The sequence below is a fragment of the Calypte anna genome, chromosome 2 (genome assembly GCF_003957555.1).
Source record: "Calypte anna isolate BGI_N300 chromosome 2, bCalAnn1_v1.p, whole genome shotgun sequence".
NCBI lineage: Eukaryota > Metazoa > Chordata > Aves > Apodiformes > Trochilidae > Calypte > Calypte anna.
In genome coordinates this window covers 116,113,899-116,137,879 of record NC_044245.1, presented here as the reverse complement: position 1 = coordinate 116,137,879, position 23,981 = coordinate 116,113,899, and the positions used below count along the sequence as shown (strand labels likewise).

General features: G+C 39.9%; 1 long non-coding RNA gene across 2 annotated transcripts in view; it reads left to right on the top strand.

Annotated features, from left to right (window-relative positions):
* Positions 1-239: 239 nt before the first annotated feature.
* The window catches only part of LOC115597873, a 31,954-nt gene continuing 8,212 nt past the window's right edge, over positions 240-23,981 (top strand). Inside the window, exons 1-2 of one of the 2 annotated variants that reach the window (XR_003987213.1) lie at positions 240-622; positions 20,095-20,192. This is a non-coding gene — a long non-coding RNA (uncharacterized LOC115597873). Of the gene's footprint in view, positions 623-20,094; positions 20,197-23,981 lie in introns of both variants that reach the window. The other variant, XR_003987212.1, reaches the window with a different exon arrangement.

Below are 23,981 nucleotides of genomic sequence, written 5' to 3'. Positions count from 1 at the left end.
CCGTTCATTGCTTGTAGCTGAAAATCAAATGAGCAAATGGAAGAAAAGCTTAATTGCCCGGAACACAACAAACACGGGCTCCAGCCCCCTCTCTGCAGTCCTCCTGTGCTGCTGGCAGCCATAGGCTGCTCCACATGACACTGGTAAATGAAAAATTGTGAAAGTTTTATTACCATGTATTTTCTGCTACGTCCTCAAAGTTGAATCATGCGTTTGAGCTCAACCACATCTGCTTCTCCCAGATGCATGGTGTGAGTATGGGGGTTGAGAGTCCCTCCAGCCCTACAAAGTTCCTCCCACAGACTGGGAGCTGCAAGAATGAAAACTCCTGTGAAACACTGAGCTTATCTGCTACTCTGAGCTCCTGCCATTTAGCCAGACAGTGTATTTTCTTTGTGAGTAGCAACACGTGTACATAATTTTCTAGCTAAGTTCAGCAGTGAGATGTTGTTAGTAAGTGTAGGTCAAGTCTTGCAACTCTTGATCTCAGTGCTAAACTGAGAAATGCCCCCTGGTCAAGGAGGTCTTGTTACTCTGTGAAGATGTGTCCTATGGCTGAAGGACCATCTGTGACCCTTTCTGAGGACAATCTGGAAAAAAGCTGCAGATCCCTAAGGGCCAGGTAATACCCCACTACAAGAGGTGGGAGGAAAAAGGGGGTGCTTATTTTGATGTAGACTTTGATCAGGAGCCCTCTCTTAGCATCTCTGCAGGCAAAAACTCTGTGTATTGCAATACAGAGGGAAAGATAAGCTGTTTCTTAATACTCATAATATGGCAGCACCCAGGAGTATAAGTCAGCCTCAGGACTCCCATGTGATAACCCTCATTCAAACCCTTATTTTCCTTTATCCTATTTACTTGTATCCTGTTTACTTGTTCATTTACTTGTTTCTCTTTGCTTTTTAGCTTTTTACAACTTTGCTTGCTTTTTCCCTTTCAGGAGCTTGTCACCTCTCTGTACTGTTTTTAAAAATCAGCAGAGGAAGCAGAAAAATTATTTAATTTAATGGACTTCCTAGATTTCATTTAGTGACTAAGTTCCAAAGAAACCCCACTGCTAGGGAATATTTCCTTTGAAGTCTTCCTTTTTTTGTAATAGGAACAGTTTGAGTAGGCAGTAATTTTGTTTATTTTTAAAAGAATTTTCTGAGTAAACTATTTGAGTTGGAATTTTTTTACTTGACTCCCTTATGACTCTGGGAGTACTGGTTGCAAAATCTACCTTCTAATCTGATCAATAGACTACTACTCTGTTTCGCAAACATCCCTTCATTCTTACTGTGTAAGTCAGCTCTCTCCAGAGCTAGGTGGGGGCTGCGTCATGACATGTCCAAATTGTGCTCAGTTTGAGTGAGAAGTTGGGGGAGACAAAAGTGAAAAGGGTGAAAAATGAAGAGAGGGCTGAGATGTCCAAGATGTGATTTCCAGGCTCTCATTACGTGGTGCATAAGCACAGGGGAGAAAAAGCCTGAGTGCAGGGGAACAGGTCAGCTCCCTTGTGCTGTAGTTTGATTATAGGTATAAATTGACAAGGATTTAAACTTTTTAAGACAAGTATTGTTGAAGAAATAGCTGACACTCTAAGATGTCCACCGGGTCATGGCTGGGGAGCTGTGCGTCCCTGTTTTCAGCCCAGTGAGAAGGAGGTGCAAGTGCTGTGCCTCCTTCCGGACCTGCCCCCTTCCTGCCCTGGGCTCAGAGTTTGTTGCCACTTCATGAGCTGAGCGAAGAGGGTGAGGAGCAGCTCTGGATGGCAGGAGTCCAGGGAGGACCCAGGCTCTACAAAAAGCAACCCAAGGAAGCCCTGGGTGGGGAAGCCCTTGAGTTATGCTAAGACCCCAATTCTTCACCAGGCAGTGAGCTTCCCAGCTGCATCCTCCTTCTCCCCTCATCTCATCCTTGTCCTCCTGCCTACCTGTGCATAAACCCCCCTTCTATGTGCCCCCTTCCCACTTACCCGTGCCCCCTGCCATCCTACCACTGATGTTTCAGGCCTGAGCTCTCTCTCTTCTGCATTGTCGTCAGACAGAGCCTGCTTCCAGGCATAAATGACTAATGGCAGCAAAAGGGGTGTGGGGCAGGATCTGGGTTTCAAGATGTAAAGTAAAGCTCTGAGATAAGGGAAGTTGTGGTCATTTGAGCAAACAAACCTTGGATGAGTAAGGAAATTTCTGGGAAGGACAAATGAATGAATAAATAAACAGATAAAATGCCTGTACGAAGTTTTAAATAAAGGATCAACTTCTCCATAAAAACAGGATGCCTTTAAAACAGAAAGCAGAAAGAGGCATTTATTTTCTGCCTGCAGAAAAACAGACCATTGCCGAGGTGAAGAGAGCAGTGGTTTGAGTCCTGGTACTTTCATTTCCACTTATGGTGCACACAAATGTAGGAGCAGATTTCTGCTCTGATGAGACTGAGGGGGAGAGGTTTTAAGCTCGTAGGTTGAGTAAATTCCCATAGACAAAGGGCATAGATGCATGTGGGTTAAGATGCAGGCAGAATCAAGCCGCAGCACTACTTTGACCATTCCAATTTCCCTTCTTGCCACTTGCATCTTATTTTTCTCTATTTTTATTTAACCGAAACATTCTGAATAGTGAGACTGGGTATAAACAGCTCCTAGTAACCGGTCTAAAGGGGTGTGAAAAAAGAGAGGTATCCACATTTATTTGCTTTTCAATTTCACTATTCTGTTTCTAGTTCAGGTTCAACATAATTTCCCAGTTGTTCATTCATACAATAGAAGGACAGTCCTTGCATGAAGGTATTTCAAATATCCTATTGATACAGATTTAATATAGACATATTGATATATAATTTCTGACTTGATATGACATATTTCTTTGCTTATATATTCACAAGAAGAGCAAATAAAACTTAAATTGTTATGCATAATGCATTAAGAGATCCCAAAGAATCTCTTTAACAACATTCACAAGTGTTTCCCTGTGAAGAAAAGTTTATGAAACACGTTTAAATATTTATGGAATGTTAAAAATGAAGCATTAATTGGCAAACAACTTAATTAAAATGCTTTCTCGAGTAATTAGGAGCAAATACTTTCCTATCTGTTTTGCATTCCATTTGTCTTGTTCTCTGTTTAATAAAGCCTGCCTGTCAGTCAAACCTTGCTGCAGGTAATTTTTTAGCTCTGTGGGGAAAATCTTCAAAAATTACATCTGAATTTAAAATATTTTGATTATCATTTTTGTCTAAAAAATTCTTCTTTTTACTTCATCTTCTATATGTCCCAGTAAAGCAGCATCCTGGGAATTTAGGGCCTGAAGATGAAATTCTGCATCAAGGCATTACTGGGTTTCCAAAAACACTCTCCTGAGAACAAACTGAATCAATCTAGAATCAACAAACAGTGCAGTTAATTAATGAGTACACCATAAGGGAGCTTTTTTAAACAATGTTGACTGCTGCTGCCTCAGGACCAATAGCACCAGAAGTTATTGCTGGTTTCAAAGAAGTGATTCTTAGGGTTCCCCCAAGGCACCTTTTGCTTACATTAGCTATTTACTACAACTTTTCCTTTTATTTGCACCCCAGGGAAAGTATACTTATTTGCTAAATTACTTTTTAAGTGATGCTTCTTCATGCCAGTAGCCTGAGGTATATGAGGGAAGATGCTGCAGCGTAAATAATAGGAGAAACTGAGCTGCTTTACAGCAAAGTGAGAGGAAAACCTTTAAGCTGGACACAGCCCAAGCAGTGATTCTCAGCCAAACTGAACCTGGAGGGCCGAGAAGAGCCCCAGGGACCCCCCAAGCTCCCATCCAGCTGCATGCCACCATGGACACACACCCAGGGAAGTGTGGGGCTCCCCAGAGACAGCAGATCACTTTGAAGAATCAGGAGATAATAACTGAGAGGAAACAAAACCAAACAAAAGAAACAAAACCAACCCAACAGATTTCCAGCCACCAGGAACCAGGGAAGCTGAATTGGTCTTAGGAGAGTGATGCAAGTTTGCACCTGGTGGGATCCTGGCTTACAGGCTGTCTTCAACAATAATCAAAATGAGATTAATATTCCTACTACAGTCTCACATGGAAAAACAAACAAACAAAAGAATATTTAAAATATTACCACATTTTTCTGAGGTCTCGGTGCTATACGGTGGCAATGCAGTGATTATTTTTCTTGTGCAACTCTTGGAATTTCCCTTTCAGTCCACTCTGTAGGAGGAGAAAAAAATAATCTAAAGTAGGAGGCTGTGTTTACCAAACACACTTCAGAAGATAAGCTGAGTAGACCATCGTGTTCTCACAAAATGTTCTTTTCTTATTACAGCTATGTGATAAGAGTTTAAAACTATTGCTAAGTAGGGTCAAAGTATCACTGGCCTGGAGTAAAATTGGTTTTGGCTGTAACAAAATTCAGTTGTTGGATAACTTCTTAAAATTCCTTTAAAATAACCCCAGCTGGCAATTGTTCTCACCCCAGCCATGCTTTGAGCTCTTTTAGCTGTAATGGTGTTTGCCATTCACCCAATTTAAAATGTTTTATGAGATAAAAATCTAGAAATATTAATCCAAACCTGAATAGCATCATCATACATCAGTATTCCGAGAGAATGTACAAGCAATAGGGTTAGCAATAACCAGTTGTTAATACTGGTTGGATCTTGCTGGAAGGTATTGCCAGTCTTCACATGCTTTTAACAAAATTTACTTACAAATTACTACCAGCATAAATATTTCAGGGGGAACTCACTGATGTAATGCAATCCCTAAAATTAGGAATTATTAACGTTCAGGATGATGGTATGGAAATTAGAAGTGTCTGTGTTCCTGCTGTAGCATTTTAGCCAGATTTCTGTGGGACCAAGAAAAGTGTGAAGAGCTGTAGGATGGGGAAAAAGCTGAAGAAATCTTCATGTTTCTGGCTTTCTCTGGAAGTGGCTGGGGCAGATCAGAAAAGAAATTATCCTGCAAAATGCAGCCTTTGCTCACAGAGAAGGCACTGAAAGCTGCTGCCAGGAGGGCAAGTGCTGTCTAAACCCAGGATGCTAAACTCACTCATTTAATTCTCTTATGTTTATGTCTGGTTTTGTTCATTTATTGTAAATTTGAAGGGACTTTGCAGCACAGGCACTGTGACAGGGTTTGACTCGGGCAACAACCAACTGCTGGGAGGGAAAGACCTCTTGCCACGGAGGCTCAAGCACACAGAATGTGAGCCTTGTGCAGCTGGCAGCTGAGCATGAGGATGCTGTTGCTTTGGAGCTCCTCCTGGCATTGCTGCTATTTATTAAATTTGGGGGATCGAGTTTCCCCAAGCAAGCACTGCTGTGATGTGAATAGAGATGGGGTGTGAGGTGGCCCCAAGCTCTACTGTCAGTGTGCTGGTGGCTCTGGCAGGTTTGGACTTGGGGAAGGATTCACAGAAGTTGCCATTTCCTAGATGTTGTTTTGGGATCAGTTTTGTTTATTTCGGACTGTAGTCACCTTCTTTGTGACATCAGGGAGCAACTTTTAATTTTGTTTTTGATGCTAATAAATTGTACATGATTAAAAATATAAATCAAAAGTCACAGGTTGCTAAAATACGAGAGAAAAAGGGAATAAAAGTGGGTAGTGAGGTGAGAAGCTGAAGTACTTCCATTTAAAAACTACCAAGAAAAGATCATCAGATTTGTACTGTTTCAACTGGTGGTTCTGATTTCACCTGATTCTCAGAACACCTTTGTAAAGCAGCTTGTACATGTTATTTTTAATTTCTCAGTAAGAAATACTGCTTCTCCCCCTGAAATCTTCAATATAAAGTTTATTATAATTAAAAGACATGACTTCAGACTAGGAGTACTCATACAAAGCCTTCTTATGGACAATACTTTTTGTATCAGAGAGAAACAAAAGCAATTCACGCTTGGTATGGGTATGCTGAAAACTAACTCAGAAAAGAAAAAATGGATGGTCTCTGTACAGACAGATCTGAAGTTTTAAATTAAGTTTTAGATGAAGTTTTAAATAAAGAATCAGCAAGTTGGATAGGGCGTTAAGCAACGCCCATCTCCAATCTCTAATGGGAGATGTCTCTGCCCATGCAGAGGGCTTGGAACTGAATGATTTTCAACGTCCTTTCCAACCTAAACCATTCTGTGCTTCTATGACAGGACCCTGTGATGGCTTTTACAATGGCCATAATAGGTTGACTTTTTCCAATTCCAGTATCTGGGCTACCATACTTCTTCCCAGCTGTGTTCTTCATCTTACACTAATTGTAAAGCCCTGGAAGAGTGTTCATTTTATGTTTTAGCCAGCTGGTTCAAGTTTCTTTGTAGTGGATCTAGTTCTCAAAAGTAGCTGCCAGTTTACAGGAATGTTTTCATCCCTGATGACCTTACCAGCAAACTGTCTAGCAGTCTATTCAGTTTGTCTATCAGTAGAGCTTGCAGGCAGCATACAGCCCAGAAATAATGTGTCTGCTCTTGACCACAGTTACTGTCTCTGACATACAAGATTCATATAATGCTTCCTTGAAGGGTTTGTTCTTAGGGTTTGTTCTGTTCTGTTATTAACTTGCATATTTATAAGGAGTATATTTGAGGTTTCTGAATATACTTCAGCATAAATACTTGGTAAGACCAGATGGTAGCTATCTCTGGACTCATCTACCTCTTAAACACTTAGAAAAATCTGAAGCTCCCCATTTCTCTTGTGAAGAAGATTTCAGGTGGAAAGGAATAAAATCTGGATTCTTGAATCTGCAGGTCATGTACCTAAAAGTCCTGTATCAGATCCTACGTGGGATGACAGTGCTTCACAAATTTTGGAGAGCTGAAGGATCTGATTTTTTTACTGCATCCAAATTCTGAGTCCTTTACAGCTTTTGGATTGCTGATCTTGTATGAACTCACTGAACCAGTTTAAATGGCCAAGCCCAAAGATTTGTTTGTGGCTGGTCACAAGTGGTGTACTCCAGGGCTGTTTTGGGTCCAGTTTCATTTAATAACTTCATTAATGATCTGGATGAGGGTATCAAAGGAACTCTCAGTAAGTTTGCATATGATACTAAGTAGGGTGGGAGTGTTGATCTGCCTGAGGTAGGCTCTATAGATCTGGACAAGTTGAATCAATGGGCTGAGGCCAACTGTGTAAGGTGCAGTAAATCCAAGTGCTGGGTCCTGCACCTGGGTCACAACAGCCCCATGCAATGCTGCAGGCTTGGGGAGGAGTGGCTGGTTGATAGGAGGCTGAACATGAGCCAGCAGTGTGCCCAGGTGGCCAAGAAGGCCAACAGCATCCTGGCCTGTATCAGGAACAGTGTGGCCAGCAGGACCAGGGAAGTGATTGTCGCTGTGGTCTTGACACAGATGATGCAGCACCTCAAATACTGTGGACAGTTTTGGGACCCCCACTAAAAGAGGGGCCTAATGAGTCTTACAAGGAGCATCTGAGGGAATTGGGATTGTTTAGCCTGAAGAAGAGGCTGAGGGAAGACCTTCTAAGTCTTTAAACTACCTGAAAGGAAGTTGCAGTAATGTGGAGAGGTTTAGATTGGGTATTAGAAAAAAATCTCTTTATTGAAAGAGTTGTGAAGCACTGGAACAGGATGCCCGGGAAGTGGTGGAGTCGCCATCCCTGGAGGTGTTCCAAAAATCTGTGGACATAGCACTTAAGAGCATGGTTTAGTTGGCATGGTGGTGTTGGCTTGATGATCTGACTTGATGATCTTAGAGGTCTTTTCCAACCTTAATGATTCCACAATTAAACTCTCTAAAACTTTTTTGAAGATTTGTCTTTTCACAGCAGGTTTTATGACAGATCAAGTACTTCTAGGCATGCAGCTGTATTAGTTGCTTGCTAAATCAGGCATCACCTAGACTCCCACACAGCAACATAAAACCATGTGGACCGAATGAAATCTGTATTCTGACTAATCTGATAGACAACTGTGAATCCACACCTCACCTGGATAGAACTTGTATTAGCAGCTGATTCCATTATGATGAAGGCTGGTATGCTTATGGTGAAGGTTAGAAAAAAATGTTTGTATTTTTTCCAGTGTCAATTTGTCTGAATTAATGGAAGATAATGGCTAGTTTAAGCTGTTACCTGAACTAACAGATTTTAATTACATATGCAAGTAAATGTGAATATTGACCCACAGCTAGTCTCTAACTAGACCCTAGGAAATTCCTGAAAAACCATCGTGACATTCTGGAACATGTATCATCATTGCCTGGATTTCTGGAAGCAGGGTTTACAAAGCTGGATCATTTGGGGATAATGAAGCAACAGAGTTTGGAACTTCTAACTTCCATGTAGGCCTTTGCTATAATCACTTGTTTAAAAGAGTTTGGGTGGTGGTCTTGCTGCTTAACCATTTCTCTTTTTTTGTTTGTTTTCCTTGTACAATATCAGAATACTTAAGCATTATAGCTGCAAGTGTTTGAAATGCTGTTTGCAAGTCAAACTGTTTCAAAGTAGCCCTGAGGGGAAGGAAAACAAATATTCCCTTAACCTTCATTCTAATTATATCAGTCATTAAAATACAAGGAACAAAGAACTGTGTTTATTAAAATTCCCTTCTGTTGATAGCTTCTCTTTATAGTGTGGTTCATGCTGGCAGATGTTCAGTAGGAAACATCTTTGAGGAAAGTAGGAAGAGAGAACTTATGAATTGAGATCGGTTAACCAAATATTTTAAAATACTCAGATATGCCCTACAATTTTTTATACTATCTGTAGGCAGAGGAATTATTTTAACAAGCATTTCCATTAAAGTTATCTCTGTGATTGTCCAGCTCTGCACAGTGCACTTAAATGTACAATCCTGATGAAATGCCAGTGTTTGATAGATACTGACAGAGCCAGAACTGGCACTGTATGTTCTTCAGATAAGCAGACAGGAAGGACAGAAATGGCTGCTTCCCACTGAAGATTTGATTTCCCTTTGCTGTGAGAACTCTTTGTTCCACAATATAGATTAATTAGATTATTTTGGGGATTATTAGTACAACTGCCACCTACTTTAAACAAAAAAGCCATCTGCTTTTATATAGGCACTAGAGAGGTGCAGACTTCTGCTCTAGATCATGTACCTTCCTCACGGGCCTTTTCTTCTTCCCTATGCTACAAATTTCTGAGGTGGCTTTAGAACAAGGGCAACTATGCTGAGTTTGTCACTGAGGTGACTATTGCACTGGGTCCAAAATACTCCCACTGTGCTTTGGAAAGATTGATCTCAGGCTGTCTGGTAATCCATAGAGATTATCAGAACAGCAAGAAGACTGCTTCTCAGCCAAAATTTGCACCTGAGTGAATACTTCTCTGGCATTTAATGATGATAACTATAACAGACTGTAGATCTCAATTTCTTTATGATAGCAGTTTGATCTGGAACCCCTTATTGGATTCAGTTATCATTTTTTGCTTACCAAATGATACCTTTGTTACAATTAATTTATTTTTTTACAATTTAAAATTTGCACATTAAATTTGCTACAATTTAATTTAATTTAATTTAATTTAATCCTCAGAAGTTCAGCATTTACTTTAGAGGTGATTTCTGTTTGCTTGCACTTTTGCTTTCATAATCCACAGAAATGAAAATTATTTGTCACAGAGCTTGTGAAAACTACTTAAATATTTTTAAGAAGTATGTACATCTGGGGAAATGGAATTTCACTATAGTGTATGCTACTAGACATATCTGTAGATAGTTCATTTTCCTTTCTTGGTGTTCATGCCACAAGGTCTCCAACTGGCTTACAAGATGATCCTGGTATAAGTAAAATGAAGCAGTCAGAGCAATTAGCATGGGACTAGAGGGCTGTAGTTCTCAGAGTGGTGCTGCATTGCACATCTCTACTGCATAACACCTGTCTACCTTTGTAGGGAAATACATGTTGCTCTTGATGAACATGATGGTGATAGGACATGCTATTATGTCACCCTCCTATGCTGAGGAATTCAAGCACGTACACCAGGTTAAAGAGGCTTGAGTGAAATCCAGGTCACACCTGACACAAGAAAGACAAAGGAGATGACTTTGGGGAAGCTGCATATCCCAGCAGTAAAAAAGAGAGCAAGAACAAGCTCCTTAAGTTGAGTTGTTGAAGCTCCATGGCATACAAGTGTCAGCTGGTATCTTGAACTCTGTCATGTTTTGTGGCTCTGACTCTGAAGACCATTCAGAGTGAAAAGAGCACAATAATAGCACCAAGAACAGGGCTGAGGGTGTGAGAACAAAACTGTTCAGAGAGTGGGTGGGAAGCAATGGGGGCCAAGCACCTTAGCCTCACTTCAAGCATGTCTGCTGCTCCAGTAGCAGAAGGCAGCTGGAACCGGGATGGATCCCCAGGCAGCTCAGAGATGCTGCCAGGACACATAGATCCCTTATCACCAGAGTATAGGCTGAAACTGCCAAAGCAGTTCTGCTACATTTAAAAATTCTTCTCCATTCAATAAAGGGATTAAATTATTTCTTCTATGATATCAAAATATGTAAGGAGTGGGATGCTACAACAGCAGAAGTTCTTGGTCGTCTCTGAGTAATGCCACCAGGAAAATATGCTGATTCATGGCAGCCTATCCCATGTTCTTCTGGATCCTGTGTCTTTTGTTTCTAAAATCTGTCCCCTTTTTTTTTTTTTTGCTGTATAAGGAAAAGCAAATGAAAGAATTTGTCTGTGATAGATTTTTATTTTAGTGAGGTGAACAGTTAGCAAATGATGTATAGAACCACTCAAGTGTTATCCCGTCCTGATCCATTTAAAAGTGCTCCAAGTTTACAAAAGTCAAAATTTGACTGAGTGGGAGAAGGAAAAAGCCTTAGAGAATAATCCAAAACTGAAGAAAAAGTGTCATGAAGATACAATGCTTGAGGTTATCAATGTACACAATTTGCCTTCATAAACAACTTCTCTCAGCTTGTTGAATCAAAGATGAAGAATTTTTGTTTTAAACAATGAAGTCTTAGATTCTCTTAGCACTGCTGCAGACACCAGTACACTGAGCTCTAGCTGGAGCAGAATAAATAGCTTTGCTCTGCAGATAGCAATACAGGCTTCAGGGTGACTTATCTTTTCCAGATGAGGGGCCTGATTCCTTAAAGGTAAATTTCCATAGAGTTCTGGAACGTACTGATGCAATTCTGATGGCATTCTAAAAACCCTCAAAGATATGGATATTTAGAAGCCCTACAGAAGTTGCAGCTAATATTTTTTCCCCAGTAGCTGTCATGCAAATAAGGTTTTCAGTGGGGTACTATTTTTATATGAAACTAAATGCATAAGTGTTGCAAATCATTGGTTTAGATTCTGTTCTGTGATACTGTGAATGCATTTAAATTAGGAATGATCCTTTCTACTTACAATTGTACCAGAAAAGCCAACCGAGGGGGCTGCTTATTGCTAGATCTTATGGGAGCAACATGCAGTGTCACACATACTCTGTTTTATTTCTGAAATATCACAGCCACTATCTGCTTCATTCTGCTTGGAGCCTCATGGAAAAAACAATAAACAAACAACAACAAAAAACACTTCAGCTTTTAAAAATCAGCATCAATATTCAAATAATCCACTATTATTTTGGAAAATAAGTATGACCTAATAGAATATCGAGGTAGAAGGACCAGTTGCATTCAGTAATTGCCAGCAGTAAATGTTATTGCATGCAGAAAATTGACTGGTACACCAAATATAAATTATTGATGCATCCATATCGACTTATTCTGACTTTGATGGATAGAAAACGTGACACTATTGTAATATGCATATTGTATTAATAACATAACTAATCAAAGATAATTTTTAACAAACTATGACACAAGGCCTTAAATTATTGATGAAGAACAGTTTAGAGATGGTTAGAGCATTAGTTGAATGGTTCATTTCACTGACCATTTGGTCTGGTCCCATCTGCCACAAGTTAGCTTCCTCATCTCTCTAGTACCCATTCAGGTGCATTTGGAGCAGCTGGGAAATTAGTTCTCTATGGAGAAATCAGATACCACCACGACTCGCCAATGCTCCCTGCAGTTCCATGCTCCCCAGCAGCCTCTTCAACAATAGGACAAGGCCCTTCTCAGTTCCAGGTCTAATAATTTAGTCTCATAAAACAATGTAACTTAGTCCCTCAGAGAGCCTTGCCTTATCAATAAAAAATGCAGGCATACAATTTACATTGTTACAGTGACATTCCTCATATTGCCTTTTTTTTTTCATTCTGTCAAAAGCTTCTGGAAAAACCTTACTAAAGAGAGACTTATTCAAGGAAATAATATGGCCCTTGGAGCTAGTTGGCCTAGGATTATAACATAAAAACGAAAAGGTGCAGCTGCTTTAGGAGGGGACTCCCCAGGACTGGGGAGTTACTGCCCTATAGGAGATGCATTTCTTTAGTTCTTTAGGTTGGTGATACTGAAAAAAAATATGGATTCCAAAACAAGAAGTTCTCACTTTGGATCCATCTTTGAAATAAAAGGCTGCCATAACAAATAGACAGAAAAATTGTTGAAGGACTCTTCTTAATACCAATAGCATCATTTAGCAATCTGCTGGACAGTGAACTAGGACAATGCACAATGTGGATCAAAGCACACTAGAACAAGGAGCATCCCATGACCTTTTTTTTTAAGTTTTGCAGTACAAATTGGCCATTTGTAGCATGTTGTGCTTGCAGACTGTGTTCATGTCCACAGATGTTTTAAGTTAAAAGTTGTTCTTAGTTATTAACCTTGAAATAGCATCTCAAGAGGAATGTCAAGAAGAAGCAAGTGGTTGAAAACTTAAAGAAAAAATTACCTGATGTAATGATTCAGAAGGGATCTTCTGAAATAAAGTACCCTACATTGCCAGCCTTCACAGGGGCTGGCACAAGGAGTGGTGAGAAATGATGCTCCTTAGCAGGCAGCTTAGTAGACCTTCCAGAACTCCCTCTTCACCTTCGTGATTTTCTGCTCTATGATGACTCTGGAAATGTCTACATTTTCTGAGCTCAGTTTTTAGACTAGACAAGTTCCTTAATGCCAGAAAACTTGATATAGTTCAGCTTCCAGACCAGATAAGCTTGCCCACCTGAGCAGCCCTTCGTATGCTTACAATGGTTCCCTGCCTTAGTTAATAAATAGCATGCTAGATGGGCTCCAGTAGTTACCAGCAGCAATTGAGGCATGAGTCAGAGGATGAAGTCAGCCTCTGGATAAACAAAAAGCTATATCAAAGCATTCTTTGATTAATGTTGCCAAAAAAAGTCCCCATTTTTGAGTTCCCATAGTCAGTGAGTATGATTTCACTTTTCTTCTGCTAGGTAGGCTGCATTCACTGTCTGCATCTAAATAGCAGGAGGAAAGTCTGAAAAAGCACAGAAATTTCAGGAAGTATTCATATAGCAGGCTGCTGTTTACTGTAGTAACATTGACCTGGGAGCCAGTGGTTAAAAAGAAGTATCTGGATTTTCCATGTGGCTCCAGAGGATTGAGGCAGTGTTTCTGTCTCTGTCCTCAGCTCACTTCCCTCCTCGGTCTCTAAAACAACCTGGGAAGCACTTCAAGAGAGCTGGATTTTTTGTCCTAGTCATCAGTGGGAGGTTATTGAGGGCAGCTGAGAAACATTGCACATCCCTGCATGGTGTGATTTCTCTTGGGTGACTGACATATATGATGAAGTTTCCAGTTTTCAAGCTCTGGTGGCACACTGAGGGTGTCTATGGTTCTTCAGCTTAATCATTAGCTGAGGGAATGCTTGGGAACTTCCAAGAGCCTGAGCTGGACTATTTCCCTTTTACTGATGAAAACACCACATTTGGCTTCCCTAGCTTTGCCAGACGTGACTAACTCTCAGGACTCATAACAGTTCTCAAGAACTGTTTTCTCCAAAGTATATCAGATGCATAAAATGAGATGAGCTTGCTTTTATTTTTTTTTTTAATGATACAAGGAGACTGTGTCCCATGAAGCAGCAGAACCATAAAATTTTGGCTCAATGTACTGTTCAAGTCCCACAGGTCGAACACGGCTGTGATACCAGTAACGTTAATTTAGGAAATATAGTGCAAAGTACAGAAGGGACAAAAAAGTGTTTTCCTACTGCTGCTGGCAACAAGAGTACTTATTTTGGTATTCTAACTGCTACAGAGCATATGATCTCCAACTGTTCCTTCCAGAAAAATTAAAAATTGTCAAGTGGCATTCTGCCTTCCTCCTGGATTTCATGGAAACAGCTGGCTGAACTTCTGTACTCCCTCACCCTTCTGCTGGAGCCTGGTGTTTAGTCACCAGCTTGCTCTTTTGCCCCTCTACTTAAACATTGTTTATGTGTTATTAGTCTAGGCAGAATAAGACATTCTTCAAGGTTTTCTAATGAAGAACAAAAATTGTGTGGTGGATTTGTCAAAATGCACTTGAACAAGAACCAAGGTCTGTCACTCAGACTGTAGAAGTCCACGAGTTTATCCATATGGACAAAAGTTACTGAATCCCTGTAAGATTTCATAAATACAGAGCATGAACAGCCTCATTTGTGAAAAGAAGCTGTTCAAAGGCAATATGAATTTTTTTGAACTGTGTATTTTATGATTAAATTGTTTGTTCCCAATGTCAGAGAAAACTGCCTCTTGACTATCTATGGGCAAGCTTAAATCCTCATTGTAATGCAGAGTAGTCAGCAGCTGGGGCCAGGCATATGCTCCTGCTCTGTGTTCACAATGTCTTCCTCAAGCTACCAAAGACCAAAAAAATTCTTGTTCCTGCCATTGGTGCCTGACTGCAAAGCTCTAATAGGAGCCAAAGTGCTGTGCAGATCAGTTCTTGCAAAACTGGTTGAGGCTGGCTTTAAAGGTGACTTTTTCAGATATTGAGATTTCTCTGTGCAAGGAAAGCTGACCTTACTTCTTCAGGCTTAGTGAATTGCTCAGTACATTACACACACGTTCTGTTGCTGATTTTTTCTGTATGCTATGGTTATGAAAATACAAATGAGAACCTAATCCCTGTTTTATATTACAGGTGGAAGGCATGGTGCTGGCTCTCTTCGGTGCTTTGCACAGAGGACAGAAGACAGGGGTTTAGGTTGCACCATGCAACATCTCAGAGACTGCAGTGCCACAGGCCATGCAGCAACATAAAAAACCTGGTATAGTTCAGGAAATGTTTAATCTATGTAGAGCATACAATTAAAGAGTTAAAGATATTCCAGGGTGGGATTTTTTTTACCCACACAGATTGTCCAAACTAAAGCACCAGAACCTAACCAGAGACACTAGCTGAAACGCTCTGCCCTGCTGGGAAGGGTGATCTGGGCTGTCCACATTTCACTGGAGGTCTCAATTCCCCTTCCCACTCGCACAGCAGTGACAGAAACATCCTGCCCAGCAGCAACCTGTTGCTTAAGGATGGTACATTAAAAAGGTACAACTAAAAATCTGCTGTGGTTTTACATGCAGATTTCTGAGCCTTTCTAATGTGCTTTCTGGAGAAACTTAGTTTCATTGGGTATAGCTATGTTATAATGAGTCTGTTTTTAAGCCCAGAGCATATGGACACAAGCCCAGGCTGTAGAATGGACACTCAATGAGCTCTGGTGCTTGTGGAGAGAAAGCCTGATCCTACCTCCACCCTCTGAGGGAAACCCTGTTCCTCCTGTCTGCAGCCTGAAGGAGTCTTGTCCCTGTCACCAGCACACAACACCTTACAGCCACTGCACCTTGCTGAATTCAGGCATCAAACTCAGGCTGGGGTCATTGCAAGAGCCAGCAAGGCATGTGGTAAGGTCAGAAGGCGTGCAAGAGGCAGCCCAGCAGAGCCACAGGGAGGTGGGAAGGATGCTGTGCCCAAGATGGGGCTTTGGGCCCTGCCCTGCTGAGCTGGGTGCTCCCTTCCTTTGGCTCCAGCACAGATGCAACAACTCAGGCTAAGGGCAGGATCACTTGGTGCCAGCTGGATATACAATACAGATCTCTGGTAGGAGGGAAAAAAAACGTTCTCTTACCTCTTTTAAAATTAATAAATACAGAACTCTGTCCTGCTAAATTGCATGCAAATATTTCATCTCCTACTTCAAAATAATTTGAAAATATGAAAGTGCTACCTGTTTTATTTAGCCAATGCAGGTGCAAACTTAAAAGGAAGGCAAGATATTTTTTGTGCATTTTGTTCAGCTTAGTCATGTGGCAAGGTGCATTTGTCTGATGGTTTCATTTGCACTGCATCGTGAAATATACAGGAACAGGATTATATCCACAGTTACTGCTATCTCAAATTACTAATTTGTTTTAATGAAATTTAACTCCTCCCAAGATTGCCCCAGAACTATATAATGATTTAAAGTGCTAATGCTTGCACTGGGATCTTTACATTAGCAAATAAATCTGGGAAAATAAATGTATCCATTTGTCTGCCTTGCAGGGATATTCCTGAGGAGGCAGCTGCACACTGTTTCATTTCATTGTATTGTTTTGGTTTTAACCAGCTTGGCTTTCTTTTCAACCATGCTGCAGGACAGGAAGGCTCCATTTCAGTGGTAAAAATGTTACTTTTTAGCCAAAAAAATAAATGTGTCAGCTCTACCATGGAAGTTTTAAGGCTGAGCCTAGTACAGTTCTATTTACAAGAGGATGGACTATAAAAGCACACCACCAAGAGATGGTCTTCTTCCCAACTTCACTTCAGAGTTCCACCCCTGAAAGGACCCTGTAAGACCAAAGTGGTTTTTTTCTTGTGTTAGCCTTTCCAAAAGTTCTACAATCCTGTTTGCAAAGTTTAAGTTTCCCAGAAATAATAAACAGAAGTGACCAATGTGCATCATGTGGATATGAAATCTTCAGAGGTAACAAAAATGGTTGCTCAAGTAAATCCTACACTAAAATATAACCAAGGATCTCAACACTCAAAAGAAACAGAGAAAAATATTGCAGTTTTAAGCAGATTATGAGATTTATTCTATAGATAAAATGTGTATCCCATGTAAGGACCAAGCTTCAGACTCTAGTGGGGAAACCAGCAGAAAAATATCAAAAATATCTGAGATGAAGTAGAAATATGAGTTCATTTTTGAACTGAGATCATGCCTTTGAAGTTCAGCCAGTTTGGGGGTTAGCCTCAAAAATCCCTCCTTTAGGAAAAGTTTCACTGACAAATCACATGAGACAAATAAATCAACATCTCTATGCAGCTGACCATATTGTATCTGACTTTCTTTAGATATCTGCTAAGGTGACTGAAATTATTTGGGTGGCAAAAATAACATTAATAATTAATCCCCTTTGCAAGTAATTGTTTGACCAACTCCAGATGAGGGCAGACATTGGGAAAGAGGTTCTGCAGGTGCCTCATCTAATTTTTATTTCAAATTTTAAGATCTTTTGGAAAGAGTGAGAGACACTGTCTCAGCTCCCTGGATGACAAAAAGAATAGGGCATCTAACTTTCTGGTGTCTTAGTTTAAATGAGATTAATCCCATCCTCAGTGAAGCTGTACTACCACTTGCAGATAAATAAATGCTGTAAATGCTAGAAATGCTCTGAAATCTCCAGAGTTAAGATGAACTGGTGTTTAGAATACACAGGCTTCTTTCCTGTTTTTTCACTTACCAAAATAACATCTGTATCTGTCACCCTGCAAATTCTGTGGGATATAATACACACAGAGATATATACACATTTCCTGCTTTGTGTCTAACTGCCATTACTGCTAGTGGGAGATATACATGGATTTTGAGAGCAGAATATACCCTGGTTTGAAGTACCTGAATTATTTTTACTTTGCATGGAAATATGATTAGTCGTAATGAGAATTCAGGATTCAATGAAGGTGAGGGAGCTTAATGGTGAGAATTTAGTGCACTTTTACAATCTGATTATCTTAAAATGTCTCAACTTATAGCTTTTTCAAACAGACATAATGGACCTTATTCAATAAGTTTGCTTAATCAGGTGTTGCAGAAAAATATTACTATTCTTCTGAAAATAAAATATTATGTTTCCATGTGTTATTGCTGGGCTTTTTCCTTTCCTTCCCGTGAGAGGAATTTCTGATACAGCCTTGAAATTCTTTTCTTAATGTTTTTATTTCAGTGAAATCAAAATAGCCTGTGGAACTGACTCCCCTGTGTTTAGGTTTTCATATATGTCTTACGATAGTAGTAACTCAGAGATATTTTAGCTTCCATAAACATTATTTGGTAAAAAATAACATATTAACAAATTGTGGCTTTGTAAAAACCAGGAAAGCCACAGTCCTCAGGGCTGAGGCACTGAAGAATGGACCTCCTAAATCTGGCTTTGTCATTAATTCATGACATTATTTCAAGCAGCTTGTCACACCTCTGCCTAAGTCACTTTCATATTGTCCCTGTGCCATACAGACATATAGACGTGTGTACGTTTTTGAAAAAACTAGAGCTTTTAGGGACTGGCTTGGCTAGCACCATCCTTAACAAGCTTGTTTTAGCCTATTACTTCAAATTAATTTTTTAAGACTAGAGCATTAGAGAGTATGCCTGCTGGGGCTACAGTTGGAAAGACAAGTCTGAGGGCTAGACTATGAAATAAAAACAGCACAGAAGGGAAGAAAACCGCCTAAAGGAAACATACTGCTGTTTGAATAGCAGGCAAGAGGTGGGAGGCAACCAGTTGAAATAACCCTTGTTAAAAAAAAATTTAAAATAAATAAACAATCAGACTGGGAAAAAGATCCAGATCCTCTTGAATAGTCCAAACTTAAACTGAGGCTTTGCCAGTTTCAGATTATCATACAAATTTTTCTCATTGTAGGGGCTGACTTTTGAGCTGTTAAAAAAAAAAAAAAGCAACAAACATAAAAACTGTGAATGCTTTAGGGACTGCACCCTGCTCACTGGCAGATATAGAGAAGTGGCAGGGCTGAGTTGTTGCCCCTTTAGCACTCCTCTGTTTGGTACATCTCGCATGGCACATGGCAAGTAAATGTCATTTTGTGTACAGCTTTGTGTACCTATTAATCTTTGCAAGTCGAATTCTGAGTTCCCAGACATTCCCAAAAGGGAAGAAGCCTTATTTGTAAGACAGAAAAGAGTAACAAAGCAGATGTGACAAACAGGAGATTGTTGTAAACACTCTGAAATCGTATGTGCTGGTTCCTCTTCCCCTTCCCTTCTATTCTTTTTCCTTCTGATTTTTTTTTACTTTGAAAGATCACTTTTTAGTTAATTTCTGAGAAGTAAATTATTGTTTCTTAAAGAAAACTGAGATTATTCTGGAGTTCCAAGACACAGAGCTTAAATTAGACACCATCTAATACTATCAGGCTTCTGCTATCACTGAAAAACACCAAAGCTGACTCAAAAGTCTGTCCAGAATCTGTAGCACTGGCTACTTGTTCAGAACCCTGACTCTACTCAGACCCTGAGTCCCTTTGAGAAGCTCCCTCAGATTAGTCAGATGCAAGCAGAGCAGGTAGTATGGGACATTCCCGAACAAGGACTTCTAATAGGAATAGCTGTCTAGGTCACAGGACCTAGATGAAGATACGATGTTAACTCAGCCTCAGACAGTATTTTCTGCCTATTTCCGTTCCTTATTCTCATGCTGTGAATGTTTAATACCAGCACCTTCAATATCCTCACTTGGCTCCTGATGCACTTAAAAAACCCATGTCTGAATCCTAAAGCAAATCCAGGGAAAAATAGGAATGACCACATGGATGTGATTTCTGTGTACATACCCCAAACATTGCTCTGACAGACTGCCATGAGCTGTGATTTTTAGACAGATAGAAGGTTGTAAGTACCACTTCAACCTTCATCTGGGAAAGGGTGCCTATAATATTATGCCTTACATTCTAGTTCCTCTTCATTTCCCTGCTGGGCACACTGCCTGTATTTCAGCAGGATTTGGTTAGATCTGAGACCTCCAACTTTCATATGTACATCCTCATGCTAAATTTGTTTTCTATCTGTAATAAATGTTCCATGAATTTAGCTAATACACATAATATGAGTAATTCTTACCAGAACAAAAGCAGTAATAAGGATATTAACAATACACCCCTCCTAACTAATTCTCTTCCAGAGCACACAGTGGTAGTTTAACTAAGTTTAAAACTTAAATATGAAATGAATCAGAACCTGGCAAGATCCTTTTCTTAATCTGACAGAGAAATCCTCCTAGAAAACCAGAACCTGTGAAGCTGCATCCCTCCTGCCTCATGTAATCCTTTGACTGAGAATTAGAAGAACTCCATACAAGCTCAATGTAGGTATGTGCTTATGTGCATGTATGTAAAGTTACTTTATCCATATGCTACTCCCTTTCCCAAAGGTAAAATGGGAACAACATAATAAAACGGGAAGAACCAAATAGTTGGTTGTCAGTTGAGTGATCTTCACATTTAACTCCTTCTCTAAAAACTGAGTTTTAAGTAGGACAGAAATATTTTTCCTAAAGTGCTTTAAGAAACAAAGTGCTGAAAATTGCTGCTATAACCATTTTTTACATTATGTTTAACAACATAATTGCTACTAAACCTCTTCTTTCCCCTGAACCCCCCAAAAAGAAGTACGTTTGAGGATACAAAATGTCATTGAACACTGAGAAAAAAATATTTCAAGCTGCTCTATTGCTAGCATAGTATGGCTATAGCAAAACACATACTAGTGAGTTGGAATCGTATCATCCTGAGCATCTGCACTACTCCTCCTTGGAGAGTGCATACTAATCATCTCTCTTCATGGTCAGTAACCACATAAGGACAACACCAGACGATGCCAGTGGTTTTGGTCCTGTAGCATTTATATGCTTTCCTGCAAAGATAGTCATGCCAGATAATATTCGTCAACCTTGTCTTTGGTCTTCTCTCTTGATTGAGGCAGATGTTTATTTTCCATCTGCACTATATGTCAGTGCAACTGCAGCCTTCAGCTGGCAAAGGGTGCCTGTAATATTATGAGGCCATTGCATAAGCTGCTGGGAAGATTACTCTTGTGAATAAAATCATTTTATGGCTAAAAACATTTATTCTTCATTTTGATAAGCCCTTAACAAATGAAAATTTGCTTCCTTACACTTTTGCCAAGCATAGGACCATGTTTATTTCTAGCTATATGGGTCACGAAGGATTCCCAGCTGTTAGATAGAGTCAGTTGTGCATTGCTGCACTCAACAACATCTGTTTCACAAAAACAGTATCCAGCTTTTAGCGCTCAAATGGAGGTTATACCATATGCCAGCAGACCACTTAGTTTTTACCTTGGGAACCAACTTTACACTAGTCAAGGTAACAGAGGAAGTACTGTGTATTTAAATGCTACTAGGCTTCAGTCACATCTTCATGTGCTCTTGTCATTTCCAACTATATATAGTAAAATTAGTTCCAAGCATATACTGCAAGCTGTTCCTCTGTTTAATTATTAACTGGAAGAAAGTTTGTTTGCAAAACAGTTAAAATGTTTTTTGTCATAGGCTCTGATGTTGAAAGTGGTGCCATAAGATGCTTCTGCGAATACAGAACCTTGTTAAAATGTCAAATAATATCAGCTATCAACAAAGGCAGATCAGGTTGAATACCCTTTAACTACTGAGCAGGATGTTAAAAAGCCATAATACCGTGGAACTCTTCAGAGCCTCACAAACCATTCAAAATGTCTGGCGGTGTTACACGACCAGGATGGTTTTGATTATGATTTATGCTGTTCTACCAACTGTCTTCTTTCCTCTCATTTGGTTTTAATCACCTAATGGCTCTCTAGAAATAAAGTTTTAAAAATAGGTATCTTTGACAGCAACAGATAAATTAGAATGAAGGAAATGCCTCTAAGAGGTGAATAATTCTCTGAGGAAAATACCAAAAAATGTTATGCCCTTACTGGTAGGAGGACAGTTGTTGCTGGTAACATTGCATGGTATTATATTGCAGCTCGGGAGGTTGTAAAGCAGATTTGTGAGCCAATGATTCATTTCTGTCAAAAATGTTTTGTTGCAAAATACAGTCTTTAATGCCCAGTAAGACATTTTCAATAGGACAAGGATTAAATTTGGTGTGTACTCCAGAATAGCTACAAGATTCACATTATACCTGACTCTACCAAATTGCATCAGTGAAAATGTGGGTTATGCCAGTGAAGGAAATGAGTCTGATTTTGTCAACACAGGCAAATTTTACTTGTATGTAGTACAATTAACTGCAGTGGAATTTTCTTCACTGAAATGGTGCAGAAAAGCCAGTCATGACACTTTAGAGAAGTCTGGTCCAAATCCTGTCCTGAGTTTGTGAAACAGAAGAATAAGATGAGTCAAAATGCACTACAGAATTACTTCCGTTTCTTTAATACTACAGAACCAAGTAAGCAGCACCTGTACATTGAACAAGATGATGTCTGGCTCAGGCTGTTTCTTTACTTACCTTCTGAGTGGCACTATGGGCATGGCTCAGGTTCCTCTTACTCTCCTCTGTTGGCATAGGGACTGGATCACCATACTACTTCCCTCACTGTTCCTGTTTTTCCTCATGAAAATGATGCTGTGCTCATTTGGTGACATGGAGTTCACATCCTGATATGGAGTAAGGTATAGCCAAATAAGCAGCCACCCCCAATAACAGATGCTCTTAGTTCCATATTACAGCAATTTCCAGAGCATTACAAAGCTGCACTTTTGGGAAATATGTCAATAAACTTAACAAAAGACAATGCAGGATTCTAAGTCAAGTCATAAATTATATTAAGAATTCAGGATGCTTGTCCCCAAAAGGGACACTGACAAGAACAAGGATTTCAGGGCAGATCAGATCATCAGAGGCAGCAAATTTCTGAATAACATGGTGTGACCTTAAAGTTTAGTTTATGTACCCTTTTGTAGAACACACATGTTGAAGCTTCAGATAAATAGGGATGGAAGAGAAGTAAGATTGCCTAGTTTTTAAGTTGAGGTTATGTACTTAACAGATAGAAAATGTTCCTAGATAGCTAGGTCCAAACTTCAATCAGAGAAATTATATCCTTTTCTACTGTATTAGGACTTGGTTTCTAACTACAGCTTCTTTGTTGTTTTTGGTCTACTTGGTTTTTGTTGTTGTTTGGTTTTGTTTGTTTGTTTTTGGTTTGTTTTGGGTTTTTTTGTTATTCTGTTCCCTGTAGTCCGTTATTTAACTGAGCTATCCCCACAACAACATTTACTCAAATAATGGGTGGAAATCTGAATTTTCAAACCTCTTTTTTGGTTTTCAGACCGCTAAGAAATTATCCAGCTAAGAAGGATCTACTCAGACAGCAATATGGAATACTTCATCTAATGTAAAAACTCAACAAGTAGTTGAAATTACTGGTTCTGGATATTATAGATTAAAAAAAAAAAAGTCTTTTCTTGTATTTTGAGGGATTTTTCTCTATCCTCATCAACATAAAGTTCTTTGGGTATCAATGCTTTTCTATAAGTGTGTATCATGCCTGTGTTTGGCTAATTCTGTTACAAATACTAACATCTTAGTTTGGTCCTCCCATAAGGGATGTTCCCACTGAAGTTTAGGGTCTCTCATTTTTGTCATCAGTAATTCATAGAATCATAGAATCATAGAATTAGCCGGGTTGGAAGGGACCTCAGAGATCATCTAGTCCAACCCTTGACCCACCGGAGCAGTTGCTAGACCATGGCACTGAGTGCCACATCCAGTCTTTGTTTAAATGTCTCCAGGGACGGAGAATCTACCACCTCTCCGGGCAGTCCATTCCATAGCCTAATCACCCTCTCCGTGAAGAAATTCTTTCTAATATCTAACCTAAACCTCCCCTGGCACAACTTAAGACTGTGTCCTCTTGTCTTGTTGAAGGTCGTCTGTGAAAAGAGTCCAGTTCCCACCTGGCTACACCCTCCTTTCAGGTAGTTGTAGACAGCAATGAGGTCTCCCCTGAGCCTCCTCTTCTTCAGGCTGAACAGCCCCAGCTCTCTCAGCCTCTCCTCATAGGGTCTGTGCTCGAGTCCCTTCACCAGCCTGGTTGCCCTCCTTTGGACCTGCTCCAGCACCTCAATCTCCTTCTTAAACTGAGGGGC